We start from the raw sequence: 16,008 nt of genomic DNA, 5'->3' as shown, positions 1-16,008 counted from the left end.
CATGAAATTAAAAGATGCTTACTCCTTGGAAGGAAAGTTATGACCTACCTAGACAGCATATTAAAAAGCAGAGACATTACTTTGCAAACAAAGGTCCATCTAGTCAAAGCTATGGTTTTTCCAGTAGTCATGTATGGATGTGAAAGTTGGACAATAAAGAAAGGTGAGCACCGAAGAAATGATGCTTGTGAACTGTGGTTTTGGAGAAGACTCTTGAGAGTCCCTTGGCCTGCAAGGAGATCAAACCAGTTCATCCTAAAGTAAATCAGTCCTGAATATTCGTTGGAAGGACTGATGCTGAGGCTGAATCTCCAATACTTTGGCCACCTGATGTAAAGAACTGACTCATTGGAAAAGACCTTGATGCTGGGAAAGATTGAAGGCAAGAGGAGAAGCGGACGACAGAGGATGAGATGGTTGGATGGCATCACTGACTCGATGGACGTGAGTTTGAGCAAGCTCCAGGTGTTGTATAATGGACAGGGAAGCCTGATATGCTGCAGTCCATGGGGTCACAAAGAGTCAGACCTGACTGAGAGACTGAACTGAACTGAACTGAGAGCATGGGGAGGGTAAGAACTCGAGAAAACCTCGTGTTCTAAGTCCTGCCTGTCCTTTAAAGCTACTTGTCCTTCTGGACCATTTGATCTCTCCTTCCTCCCAAACTATACTTTACTGACTGCTGCATAGCTTTTGCTTTCTTTCTTACTAACTTATCATTGCAGACAAAAGATACTACCTTACATATCTATGTAGAGAATTTAATCAGGTAACAGTTGTAAATATATAATGGGTGCTCCATTTCTATTTTCTATACTAGGCACTCTGCTAAGCACTTCACAAATACTACCTCCTACAGTGTTCAGAATCACCTATTGTATTGCCATATTGATTCTAATTGATTGAAGTCCTAAAGGTTGATGATGTCTTTTTGGAAAAAGCCAGTGATGTTTCTGAATACATTGGTCATATGCTTTGGGTTTTTCAGAATAGATCTCCCAGTCATTGTGTTGTGTTTGTCCCTCAGTCATGTCTGACTCTCTGCAACCCCATGGACTGTAGCCCACCAAGTTCCTCTGTCCATTGATTAGCAAGAATAGTGGAGGCGGTAACCATTCCCTTTTCCAAGGTCTCCCAATTATAGATGCATTAACAAGAGTTTTTTAGGTATTCTGAAATTTGCTGAATTAATATAGCAATTAATAATGTATCATTACTAATCATGCAATTTGGGGCCCAGTCTACATTTATATAAAATGTATAGATTTCAACTTTGGTACGTTACTTGCAAATTAGCCTTTCTTTTCTGGGAACTTAGATGCTCACTTTGCCATGAGGATAGGGAATTAGAATATTCAGAATTTTGTGGTGCAGCACATGTATGCTTTGAAAATTTTTATTAATATTTATTATAACTTTGATACTTTGAAAATGAAAAAGAACAAAAAAAAATTTCTTAACACAAGCTGCAAAACACGAAGCTCTTAAAATCATCTCAAATGGTAAACCATAGGCTTGAAAACACTGTCTCAGGATTTAATTTGAAGAAGGATTAATCTCCAAAATATACAAGCAGCTCATGCAGCTCAGTACCAGAAAAACAAAAAGCTCAATAAAAAGTAGGCAGAAGACTTTAACAGACATTTACCTAAAGAAGGCATACAGATGGCTAATAAACACATGAAAAGATGCTCAGCATCGCTCATTATTAAGAGAAACACAAATCAAAACTACAATAAGGTATCATCTCACACTGGTCAGCATGACTATCATCAAAAAGTCTACAAACAATAAGTGCTCAACAATAAGTGAAGAGTTCAGTTCAGTCACTTGGTCATGTCTGACTCTTTGAGACTCCACGGACTGTTGCATACCAGGCCTCCCTGTCCATCACCAACTCCTGAAGCCTGCTCAAACTCTTGTCCATTGAGTCAGTGATGCCATCCAACCATCTCATCCTCTGGTGTCCACCTCTCCTTCTGCCTTCAATGTTTCCCAGCATCAGGGTCTTTTCTAATGAGTCAGTTCTTCTCATCAGGTGGCCAAAGTATTGGAATTTCAGCTTCAGTATCAGTCCTTCCAATGAATATTCAGGACTGATTTCCTTTAGGATGGACTGGTTGGATCTCCTTGCAGTCCAGGAGACTCTCAAGAGTCTTCTCCAACACCACAGTTCAAAAGTATCAATTCTTCAGTGCTCAGCTTTCTTTATAGTCCAACTCTCACATCCATACATGACTACTGGAAAAACCATAGCTTTGACTAGAGGGACCTTTGTTTGCAAAGTAATGTCTCTGCTTTTTAATATGCTGTCCAGGTTGGTCATAGCTTTTCTTCCAAGGAGCAAGTGTCTTTTAATTTCATGGCTGCAGTTACCATCTGCAGTGATTGAAGCCCAAGAAAATAAAGTCTCTCACTATTTCCTTTGTTTCCATATCTAAATGCTGGAGAGAGTATGAAGAAAAGGGAACCCTCTTACTCTGTTGGTGGGAATGCAAACTGATACAACCAGTAAGGTGCAGAGTATGGCTGTTGCTGCTGCTAAGTCGCTTCAGTCGTGTCCGACTCTATGCAACCCTATGGACAACAGCTCACCAGGCTCCTCTGTCCACAGGATTCTCTAGGCAAGAATACTAGAGTGGGTTGCCATTTCCATCTCTTAAACTAGGAATAAAACTACCATATCATGTATATCAAATCACATCAATCATGTCTGACTCTTTGTGACCCTATGGACTCACCAGGCTCCTCTGTCCATGGGATTCTCCAGGCAAGAATACTGGAGTGGGTAGCCTTTCCCTTCTCCAGAGAATCTTCCCAACCCAGGTCCCCTGCATTGCAGGCAGATTCTTTACCAGCTCAGCCACCTGGGGAATCCCCGCAATTCCACTACTGGGGATATACCCTGAGAAAACCATAATTGAAAAATACACATGTACCCCAGTGTTCATTGCAGCACTATTTACAATAGTCATGACATAGAAGCAACCTAGATGTGCATGGACAGATGAATGGATAAAGAAGTTGTGGTATATATACACAATGGAATATTACTTAGCTATAAAAGGAACACATTTGAGTCAGTTCTAATGAGGTAGATGGACCTAGAGCCTATTACACAGAGTGAAATAAGTCCAAAAGAGAAAGACAAATATCATTTATTAACACATATATATGGAATCTAGAAAGATGGTACCTATCTGCAGGGCGACAGTGGGGACTCAGACATAGAGAACAGACTTATAGTGGGGGAAGGAGAGGGTGGAACAATTTGAGAGAGTAGCACTGAAACATATACATTAACATATGTAAAATTAGATATATGAAGCAACAGATAAATTTGCTGTATGAGCTGTATGAGGGAGCTCCAATCTAGTGCTTTGTGACAACCTAGAGGGGTGAGATGGGGTGGGAGGTGGGTGGGAGGTTCAAGATGTAGGAGACATACATATACGTATGGCTGATTCATGTTGATATATGGCAGAAACCAACACAATATTGTAAAGCAATTATCCTCCAATTAGAATAAATCAATTTAAAAAATCACTGTCATAATCTTGCAGAGCAGTAGAAGCTGACACAGGGGGTTAGGATTCAACTAGCAGGTTTTGTTTATTTGCCTTTTCCCTAATCACATTTAGCTCCATCTTGACCAATTTTTTCCTTGAAAAATTGGTATCCCTCTTTTAAAAATGAAATATTACATACATGAGCACTGACAATTTAGAGAATAGTTTAATTGGTTAGAGGTTTCTATCACTGCTGGAAGAGTTGTAGAAAGAGTTAGATTGGGTAATAAGTGTGAAAAAAAATGATTCATGTACTGTAAATAGCTGTGAGGAATGTGACCCTAAGGCATAGTAGAAAGCTTGAAGCGTTGTTTTTCAACATATTTTTGGCTTTAATAATTAGGTCTTGTGAATAGAAAATTGCTGGGGAGGAAAGCCAGATTATAGGGACTTAAGTACTAAGCCAGTGGATAATGACAACAGCTGGCAGAGATCACTTAAGTGTGAACCCACTCTTCTAAGGCTGAAAGAGAGGATTAAAGGCAAAAAAAAGAGAAGTGTGTTGAAGTAGGAGACAGAGACAATAGAAAATATAAGTGCTATGTGCAGTAACATTAAAAAAGGAGGAGGTAAACAACTCTTGAGACTAAAAAATGAATTAGAAATGGTTGTGTGAATAAGAAATGTGAGTGGATTTTTTTTCAAAATGGAAATGGAATATTTTGCTTTATTCAAATACATAAAACCACCATGACAAAAATTGAATTTAATTCAGTAAATCTCTGAGCCCTATGGTCCTAAGTGACATCATGCGAGAGTTGATTTTTTATTTTGAATCTTAAGTACTATGCTCCTGCTGTCACTTCCTCCTACCAGTTCTTATCCCTCAATTGAGACTTCCTGCAGGCTTTAGCAACACTTTTTCATGTTGGAACCTTTTCAGCAATAGATGACCAGTGTCAATGAACACATCTTCCCAATTTATGAAGTATAATTTAAAATGGACATGTACTCAGTACTATATGTAAAGTAGATAAGTAATAAAAACCTACTATATATAGCACATAGAACTACTCAATAATTTGTAATGACCTATATGGGAATATAATCTTAAAAAGAGTGTATATATGTATATGTATAACTGGTTCACTTTGCTATACACCTGAAATGATGCAACATTGTAAATCAATTATACTGCAATAAAATTAATTTTAAAAATATATAAATGGAAAAAAAAAAAACAAGTAAACTGTGGAGATATGCTTCCAAGGTTTCAAATTTCCTGAATAATGTATGGGTAGCATTTTCAGGCTCCATACTTCATTCTGTTCATGCTAGTGATATTTTCCCAGTATTCCCACAAACACACAGAACATGTAAACTTCAATCAATCACTCTTAACACAAACATTACAGTTCAATACCTGGATTGTCCTAAGACTTAGTGAATTGTGAGTCTAATCTCTCTCCTACCAAAAAAGCAAGCCATTTTGCTTCTAACTTATTAGAAAATAAGTTAATTTCCCCAGTGACTTAAAAAGTCAGCTTATCTAAACATTGAATGACTGTCTCTATTTTGGTCCATTTTGAGTTCAGTTCAGTTCCTCAGTCATGTCTAACTCTTTGCGACCCCATGGACTGCTGGACACCAGACTTCCTGGTCCACCATCCAATTCACAGAGCTTGTTCAAATTCATGTTCATCGAGTGATGATACTATCTAAAAATCTCATGCTCTGTTGTCCCCTTCTCCTGCCTTCAATCTTTCCAGGCATCAAATTATTTTCCAATGATCAGTCCTTCACATCAGGTGGCCAAAGTACTGTAGCTTCAGCTTCAGCATCAATCCTTCCAGTGAAGATTCAGGGTTGATTTTCTTTAGGGTTGACTGATTAGATCTCCTTGCTGTCCAAGGGACTCTCAAGAATCTTCTCCAACACCACAGTTCACAAGCATCAATTCTTTAGTGTTCGGCTTTCTTTATGGTCCAACTCTCACATGCACACATGACTACTGGAAAAACCATAGACTTGACATTCAGAAAACAAAGATCATGGCATCTGGTCCCATCACTCGTGGCAAATAGATGGGGAAACAGTGGAAAAGTGGCTGACTTTACATTCTTGGGTTCCAAAATCACTGTAGATGGTGACTGCAGCCATGAAATTAAAAGATGCTTACTCCTTGGAAGGAAAGTTATGACCTACCTAGACAGCATATTAAAAAGCAGAGACATCACTTAGTCAACAAAGGTCCATCTAGTCAAGGCTATGGTTTTTCCAGTGGTCATGTATGGATATGAGAGTTGGACTATAAAGAAAGCTGAGCACCAAAGAGTTGATGTTTTTGAACTGTGGTGTTGGAGAAGACTCGAGAGTCCCTTGGACTGCAAGGAGCTCCAACCAGTCCATCCTAAAGGAAATCAGTCCTGGGTGTTTATTGGAAGGACTGATGTTGAAGCTGAAACTCCAATACTTTGGCCACCTGATGTGAAGAGCTGACTCATTTGAAAAGACCCTGATGCTGGGGAAGATTGAGGGCAGGAGGAGAATGGGATGACAGAAGATGAGATGGTTGGATGTCATCACTGACTCAATGGACATGGATTTGGGTGGACTCTGGAAGTTCGTGATGGACAGGGAGGCCTGGCACGCTGTGGTTCAAAGGGGTCTCAAGAGTAGGACAGGACTGAGTGACTGAACTGAACTGAACTGACCAGACAGACCTTTGTTGTCCTAGTAATGTCTCTGCTTTTTAATATGCTATCTAGGTTGGTCGTAACTTTCCTTCCAAGGGTAAGCATCATTTAATTTCATGGCTGCAATCACCATCTGCGGTGATTTTGGAGCCCCCCAAAAATAAAGTCTGACACTGTCTCCACTGTTTCCCTATCTATTTGCCATGAGTGATGGGACTGGATGCCATGATCTTAGTTTTCTGAATGTTGAGCTTTAAGACAACTTTTTCACTCTCCTCTTTCACTTTCATCAAGAGGCTCTTTAGTTCTTCTTAACTTTCTGCCATAAGGGTGATGTCATCTGCACATCTGAGGTTATAGATATTTTTCCTGGCAATCTTGATTTCAGCTTGTGCTTCTTCCAGCCCAGCGTTTCTCATGATGTACTCTGCATATAAGTTAAATAAGCAGGGTGACAATATACAGCCTAGATGTACTCCTTTTCCTATTTGGAACCAGTCTGTTGTTCCATGTCCAGTTCTAACTTGCTTCCTGACCTGCATACAGGTTTCTCAAAAGACAGGTCAGGTGGTCTGGTATTCCCATGTCTTTCAGAGTTTTCCACAGTTTATTGTGATCCACACAGTCAAAGGCTTTGGCATAGTCAATAAAGCAGAAATAGATGTTTTGCTGGAACTCTCTTGCTTTTTCCGTGATCCAGTGGATGTTAGCAATTGGACCTCTGTTCCTCTGACTTTTCTAAAACCAGCTTGAACATCAGGAAGTTCATGGTTCCCATATTGCTGAAGCCTGGCTTGGAGAATTTTGAGCATTACTTTACTAGCGTGTGAGATGAGTGCAATTGTGTGGTAGTTTGAGCATTCTTTGGCATTGCCTTTCTTTGGGATTGGAATGAGAACTGACCTTTTCCAGTCCTGTGGCCACTGCTGAGTTTTCCAACTTTGCTGATATATTGAGTGCAGCACTTTCACAGCATCATCTTTCAGGATTTGAAATAGTTCAACTGGAATTCCATCACCTCCTCTAGCTTTGTTCATAGTGATACTTCCTAAGGCCCACTTGACTTCACATTCCAGGATGTCTGGCTCTAGGTAAGTGATCACACCATCATGGTTATCTGGGTAATTATTATCTTTTTTGTATAGTTCTTCTGTGTGTTCTTTCTACCTTTTCTTAATATCTTCTGCTTCTGTTAGGTCCATACAATTTCTGTCCTTTATTGTGCTTATCTTTGCATGAAATGTTCCCTTGGTGTCTCTAATTTTCTTGAAGAGATCTCTAGTCTTTCCCATTCTGTTGTTTTCCTCTATTTCTTTTCATTGATTACTGATAAAGGCTTTTTTATCTCTCCTTGCTATTCTTTGGAACTCTGCATTCAAATGAGTATATCTCTCTTTTTCTCCTTTGCCTTTAGCTTCTCTTCTATTCTCAGCTATTTGTAAGGCCTCCTCAGACACGATTTTGCCTTTTTGCGTTTCTTTTTCTTGGAGATGGACTTGAGCACTGCCTCCTATACAGTGTCATGAACCTCTGCCCATAGTTCTTGAGACACTCTATCAGATCTAATCCCTTGAATCTATTTATCACTTCCACTATATAATTGTAAGGAATTTGATTTAGGTTATACCCGAATGGTCTAGTGATTTTCCCTAATTTATTCATTTTACGTCTGAATTTGGCAATAAGAATTTTGTGATCTGAATGACAGTTAGCTCCTGGTCTTAATTTTGCTGGCTGTATAGAGCTTCTCCATCTTTGGCTGCAAAGACTATGTCAATCTGATTTCAGTATTGACCTTCTGGTGATGTCCATGTGTAGAGTCATCTCTTGTGTTGTTGAAAGAGGCTCTATTTTGAGAATTACTATTTCAATCTATGTCAATCTGTTTTGAGACTTATTAATTTCTTCCAGTATCCTTTATCATACTCTTTCTTCATTATTCAGTTGTTTTAATTATAGGAATTTAGACTATATTTAATGTGACAAGGCAGTTTCTTCTTCATTATTCCTCTTTCCAGAATTTTCCTGACTGTTATAACATATTTATATTTCCATATAAACTTAAAAGTTCTTCATATTAATAAAATAAATAGCATTTCCCTAAATAATATTTAATTGATATTGTCAAATGTATAGATTTCCTTATGGGTAATACCTTTATATATTTTGCCTTTCATAAATTAGTTTAAATGATGCCCTGTAAAGTTTTAAAGAATTAGGTCAGTGCTGTTCATCTTTTGGAAAGCTCTAGGTATTTCTATTTTGTATGTAAATATTTCAAGAGAGATAAATTAACTTATTATATTTCCCCACCAGTTATTATTTACACTATTAAAAACCGTAGTACTCTGTAGATTCATTTATTGATTGACTAAATTGCCATTTTTGTGTATAGTATAATACACAGATCCAGTTTCTTTCCTTTCAATGTGGATATCCAGTTTTCCAAACATCATTTATTGAAGAGACTGTCCTTTCCCCATTCTGGAATATTGGTGCTTTTGTTGCGCATTAGTTGGTCATATATGTGTGGGTTCATTTCTGGACTATCTATTCTGTATTGTGGTTTATGTATCTATTTTTATGCCAGTACCATATTGTTTTTAATACTCTTGCCTTTAATATAATTTGAAATCATAAAGTGTGATGCCTCCAGCTTTATTCTTCTTTCTTAAGATTGTTTTAATGACTTCAAGACTTTTGTGGTTCCACATAAATTTTAGGTTTATTTTTTTATATTTCTGTGAAAATACATTGGAATTTTGATAGCAATCACATTGAATATGTAGATATCATTGGATACTATGGACATCTTAACAATATTATTTCTTCCAATCACTGCACACAGTATATCTTTCCATTTATGTTTTCCTTCATTTTCCTTATCAGTATTTTATAGTTTTCAGTGTACAGACCTTTCACTAGCAATATTGGGTAAAAGTATTCCTAATTTTTATCCTTTTTCATGCTATTGTAAATGGAATTGTTTTATTAATTTTCTTTTTGGATGCTCATTGTTTTGTAAGCTGATATACCATGAAACTCTATTTAATTCACTTATTAGTTCTAACAGATTTGGAGTATTTAGGATTTTCTATATACAAGATCAGACAGAATGTGGTCCACTGGAGAAGGGAATGGCGAACCACTTCAGTATTCTTGCCTTGAGAATCCCATGAACAGTATGAAAGGGCAAAATGATAGGATACTGAAAGACGAACTCCCCAGGTCGGTAGGTGCCAAATATGCTACTGGAGGTCAGTGGAGAAATAACTCCAGAAAGAATGAAGGGATGGAGCCAAAGCAAAAACAATACCCAGCTGTGGATGTGACTGGTGATAGAAGCAAGCTGCGATGCTGTAAAGAGCAATATTGCATAGGAACCTAGAATGTCAGGTCCATGAATCAAGGCAAATTGGAAGTGGTCAAACAGGAGATGGCAAGAGTGAACATCAATATTCTAGGAATCAGTGAACTAAAATGGACTGGAAAGGGTGAATTTAACTCAGATGACCATTATATCTACTACTGTGGGCAGGAATCCCTTAGAAGAAATGGAGTAGCGATCATGGTCAACAGAAGAGTCTGAAATGAGGTACTAGGATGCAATCTCAGACATGACAGAATGATCTCTGTTCATTTCCAAGGAAACCATTCAATATCACGGTAATCCAAGCCTATGCCCAAACCAGTGATGCTGAAGAATCTGAAGTTGAACAGTTCTATGAAGACCTACAAGACCTTTTAGAACTAACACCCAAAAAAGATGTCCTTTTCATTATAGGGGACTGGAATGCAAAAGTAGGAAATCAAGAAACACTTGGAGTAACAGGAAAATTTGGCCTTAAAGTACGGAATGAAGCAGGGGAAAGGCTAATAGAGTTTTGAAAAGAGAACGCACTGGTCATAGAAAACACCCTCTTCCAACAACCCAAGAGAAGACTGTACACATGGATATCACCAGATGGTCAACACTGAAATCAGATTGATTACATTCTTTGAAGCCAAAGATGGAGAAGCTCTATACAGCAAAAACAAGACCAAGAGCTGACTGTGGCTCCGATCATGAACTCCTTATTGCCAAATTCAGACTTAAATTGAAGAAAGTAGGGAAAACCAGTAGACCATTCAGTTATGACCTAAATCAAGTCCCTTAAGATTATACAGTAGATGTGAGAAATAGATTTGAGGGACTAGATCTGATAGACAGAGTGTCTCAAGACTATGGGAAGAGGTTCCTGACACTGTAGAGGAGAGGTTCCTGACACTGTAGAGGAGGCAGTCCTCAAGACCATTCCCATGCAAAAAAATGCAAAAAAGCAACATAGATGTATGAGGAGGCCTTACAAATAGTTGTGAAAAGAAGACAAGCGAAAAGCAAAGGAGAAAAGGAAAGATATAAGCATCTGAATGCAGAGTTCCAAAGAATAGCAAGGAGAGATAAAAAAGCCTTCCTCAGCGATCAATGCAAAGAAATAGAGGAAAACAACAGAATGGGAAAGACTAGAGATCTCTTCAAGAAAATTAGATACCAAGGGAACATTTCATGCAACGATTGATTCGATAAAGGACAGAAATGGTATGGACCTAACAGAAGCAGAAGATATTAAGAAGAGGTGGCAAGAATACACAGAAGAACTGTACAAAAAGGAGCTTCATGACCCAGATAATCACGATGGTGTTATCACTCACCTAGAGCCAGACATCCTGGCAAGGGAAGTCAAGTGGGCCTTAGAAAGCATCACTACGAACAAAGCTAGTGGAGGTGATGGAATTCCAGTTGAGCTATTTCAAATCCTGAAAGATGATGCTGTGAAAGTGCTGACTCAATATATCAGCAAATTTGGAAAACTCAGCAGTGGCCACAGGACTGGAAAAGGTCAGTTTTCATTCAAATCCTAACGAAAGGCAATGCCAAAGAATGCTCAAACTACTGCACAATTGCACTCATCTCACACACGAGTAAAGTAATGCCCAAATATTCCAAGCCAGCCTTCAGAAATACGTGAACCGTGAACTTCCAGATGTTCAAGCTGGTTTTAGAAAAGGCAGAGGAACCAGAGGTCCAACTGTCAGTATCTGCTGGATCATGGAAAAAGCAAGAGAATTCCTGAAAAACATCTATTTCAGCTTTATTGACTATGCCAAAGCCTTGACTGTGTGGATCACAATAAACTGTGGAAAATTCTGAAAGAGATTGGAATACCAGACCACCTGACCTCCTCTTGAGAAACCTATATACAGGTCAGAAAGCAAAGTCAGAACTGGACATGGAACAACAGATGGGTTCCAAATAGAAAAAGGAGTACGTCAAGGCTGTATATTGTCACCTTGCTTATTTAACTTATACGCAGAGTACATCATGAGAACACTGGGCTGGAATAAGACAAGCTGGAATCAAGATTTTTGGGAGAAATATCAATAACCTTAGATATGCAGATGACACCACCCTTATGGCAGAAAGTGAAGAGGAGCTAAAAAGCCTCTTGATGAAGGTGAAAGAGGAGAGCGGAAAAGTTGGCTTAAGGCTCAACATTCATAAAACTAAGATCATGGCATCTGGTTATCACTTCATGGGAAATAGATAGGGAAAGAGTGGAAACAGTGTCAGACTTTATTTTTCTGGGCTCCAAAATCACTGCAGATGGTGATTGCAGCCATAAAATTAAAAGACGCTTACTCCTTGAAAGGAAAGTTATGACCAACGTAGATAGAATATTGAAAAGCAGAGACATTAGTTTGCCAACAAAGGTTCTTCTAGTCAAGGCTATGGTTTTTCCATTAGTCATGTATGGATGTGAGAGTTGGACTGTGAAGAAGGCACGCTGGAGAATTGATGCTTTTGAACTGTGGTGTTGGAGAAGACTCTTGAGAGTCCCTTGAACTGCAAGGAAGTCCAACAAGTCCATCATAAGGGAGATCAGTCCTGGGTGTTCATTGGAAGGACTGATGCTAAAGCTGAAATTCCAATACTTTGGCCACCTCATGCGAAGAGTTGACTCATTGGAAAAGACCCTGATGCATGAGGGATTGGGGGCAGGAGGAGAAGGGGACGACAGAGGATGAGATGGCTGGATGGCATCACAGACTTGATGGACATGAGTTTGAGTGAACTCCAGGAGTTGGTGATGGACAGGGAGGCCTGGCGTGCTGCGATTCATGTGGTCGCAAAGAGTCGGACATGCCTGAGTGACTGAACTGAACTGATATACAAGATCCTGTCATCTGCAAACAAAAATAATTTAACTTCTTCCTTTTGATTTGGATACCTTGTATTCTTTTTCTTGCCTAATTTTTTTGACTAGAAACCCCAGTACTATATCTATAGAAGTAGTTAGAGTGGCCAGTTTTTTCTTTTTCCTGACCTTAGAGACAAAGCTTCAGCTTTTCATCATTGAATATAATGTTAGCTATAGGCTTATATGTGGCTTTTATTATACCTTCTGTCCCTAACATGTTGAGAGTTTCTTTGTTTTTTATCATAAAATGTTATTGAATTTTGTCAAAAGTTTTTTTTTTCATCTGTTGAGTTGATCATATGACTTTCACCCTTCATCATATTAATATGGCATTTCACATTTATCGATTTGTGTTTGTCGTGTGTGTGTTACTTGCTCAGTCGTGTCCGACTGTTTGTGACCCCATAGACTGTAGCCCGTCAGGCTCCTCTGTCCATGGGATTTCCCAGGCAAGAATACTGGAGTGGGTTGCCCTTTTTATTCCAGGGATATATCCCACTTGTTCTTGGCATATAATCCTTCTAATACACTGTTGAATTCTGTTTGCTAGTATTTTGTTGGGGATTTTTGCATCTATATTCATCTGGTATATTGGCCTGTGTTTTTCTTTTCTTGAAGAGTCCTTGTTTGGCTTTGGTACCAGGATAACATTGGTTTCATAAAATAAGTTTGAAATTACTTAGTTTTTTTGGTAGAGTTTGGAAAGATTGGTATTAATTCTTCTTTAAGTATTTGCAGAATTCGGAAGTGAAATCATATTTTCCTATCAGAGAATAAGAATCTACCTTAAAAGAATGAAATTTTTGTTAAAATCAAATCTTTTCTAAAGAAAAAGAAACCCTAACTAATGCCATTTGAGTTACTAAAGTAGTACTATCTTTCATCCTCTCTAGTGATCTCTGGAAAGAGACATTAATAAGAATGATGGCAATTACCTAACTGCTGTTTGTGCCAAAATGAAACCAGTTGCAAAACTTCTTTCCAAAGGACAATCTGATGTTTAGGATTTGGTCTCCTTGTATATTTGTCCTTTGAGAGCCATGGTTGAAGTGATAGTTTCAGCATGAATACATCTTACCATGCTATTTAAATAAAATATAGTTCAATGTGGGAATGAGTTAGTTCCTTTACTTTTGAACGCTCTCTTCAAAACAGTAATGTATAATCATATGTAGAAATCTGCTTATACTTCCATTAAGTATTTTTCTATTTTTCCTTATATCTTTTGAAGTATAGATATTTAAATGATAATTTAAAAAAATTACCAGATAAGAATATACCATGAGGACATTTTCCCAATCATAAACATTGTCATTTGGAGTTTGGTATCTCTTGGTCTTATTATTTTCAAACTGTTATGAAAACTGTCAAGTGATTTAAATGTAGCACTTCACAGCTGCTTTTGAGTAAAACTGAGGAACTTAGGAGGGGATGCCCCCACTTTTCTCCGTGTATTTTTTGACTAAAAAAGGTAAGACACTTTACATGGCTTCTTTACTTTTCTTTTGAAGAAACAGAACTCCTTCATTAAAAAGAAAAAAATATACTACCTTTTCTGCTTTACAAAGTTTTTTTTTTTTTTTTTAAACTAATGCACTGGAGCCATTGACCTAGAGTGTTTTATTTAAATAACTCATTTAGTTTCATGTATTCTCTGGAGAGTCAGTAAAAATTTGGACTGTAACATTTCTTTTAGTATTGTTCTTTTCCATGATAATATGAAATTGATCTTCTCCAGACCTTTCACAACTACTTACAGACACGAAGGCTTCCCTGGTAGCTCAGCTGGTAAAGAATCTACTTGTAATGCAGGAGACCCCGGTTCAATTCCTGGGTCAGGAAGATCCCCTGGAGAAGGATTAGGCTACCCACTCCAGTATTCTTGGGCTTCCCTGGTGGCTCAGCTGGTAAAGAATCCACCTGCAATGCAGGGGACCTAAGTTCGATCCCTGGGTTGAGAAGATCCCCTGGAGAAGGGAAAGGCTACCCACTTCAGTATTCTGATTTGGAGAATTCCAGGGAATTCCATGGAGAATTCCCTATTCCTATAGCCCATAGGGTCACAAAGAGTTGGACACGACTGAGTGACTTTAACTTTCACTTGACAGACATGAACATTGTCAGAGAGAAAGGGCAACAGGATTAAAAAAACTGGTGTTTGATCTGGAGAGAACTTCACTGTGCCTAGCTGTAACTCCAATTTGATAACATTGCTTTTGCTGTTTGAATCAAAGAAATGCTCTTTACATCTAGAGACCTTGTTCTGGTGAAGGAAATGGCAGTATTTCCAAGAGGTAAAGATAATTCTCAAGTGACATTACGTAGAAAGTGTAGGATGTGTAGGTGACAAAAAAAAAAAGCAAACCCGATTCACAGAATAGACATTTAAGGAACAAAATGTGAACTCAAGAAGAGAGTCAATGAGAAGATAGAGTTTTATGAGCATTTAGCAAAAGAGGAAGTTGGCAGCTTGGCAAAAGATGGCTCCGATAAAGGAGAGTCCTGCCATGTGGGGATGTGGAGGCAATGTCTAAGACTTCTTATTAAAGTGTTACAGTTCCAATACAATTGATTTGTATGCTTGGCACGATATCCTGGACTCTTAAAACTTGAAGTGAAGAACATTGAATGCCATCCAAAACTTCAATTCAAAAAATTTTTTTGAAAGTTTACTTTATCTGTGAAGAAAAATGAGATATTTGGAAGTTAATTTTTTTTTATATTTGGCTGCTGTTCTTCTCTCAAGTAATAACTTTGAAGAAAACATAATTCTGTGATAAGCACAATGTGCCAGAACAAAGCAGAGATCATACTTTGAAACTGAGTTTATGGATCCAGAGAGGATTTTCAACATTATAAGAACATTAAACCATGCAAAATAGACCTGTGCTTTCCTTTCCATAATAGATCCTTTTTTTCTGTCTATCCGAGAAGCTTCCAGATTCTCTTTTCACTTGGTGCTTGCATTCCTATACTGGTTTGTAAGGCCTGTGGGTATGCGCATGCGCGCACACACACAAACACAGACGCAAACATACCCGCATAAATGCACCATGTTATAAAACAATAGCCTGGATCCTTTCAAAAAACTAGTTGAAACTATATGCACTGCTGATAACGTACAAGTTATTGTTACCAACCAAATATGAATAGGTATCTCCTAATACTCTCTTGCCTGGAGAATCCCATGGGCGGGGGAGCCTGGTGGGCTGCAGTCCATGGGGTTGCTAAGAGTCGGACACGACTGAGCGACTTCACTTTCATGCAGTGGAGAAGGAAATGGCAACCCACTCCAGTGTTCTTGCCTGGAGAATCCCAGGGACGGGGGAGCCTGGTGGGCTGCCGTCTATGGGGCCGCACAGAGTTGGACACGACTGAAACCACTTCGCAGCAGCAGCAGCAGGATACTTAGAACCAGTTTTGTATTCTTCTTTTTAAAAAATTATCCTAGTTCATCCTTCATATACTACTCTTCTCTTAGAAACATTTTCTGTTTTTCAATATTTCTTCACTACTCTACTCAGTTAAATTGCCTGAAATTTTTGTATTCTATTGAAACACGTT

Source organism: Bison bison, unplaced genomic scaffold (genome assembly GCF_000754665.1).
Source record: "Bison bison bison isolate TAMUID 2011002044 unplaced genomic scaffold, Bison_UMD1.0 scf7180017864177, whole genome shotgun sequence".
Lineage (NCBI taxonomy): Eukaryota > Metazoa > Chordata > Mammalia > Artiodactyla > Bovidae > Bison > Bison bison.
Note: the sequence above shows the minus strand (reverse complement) of the source record.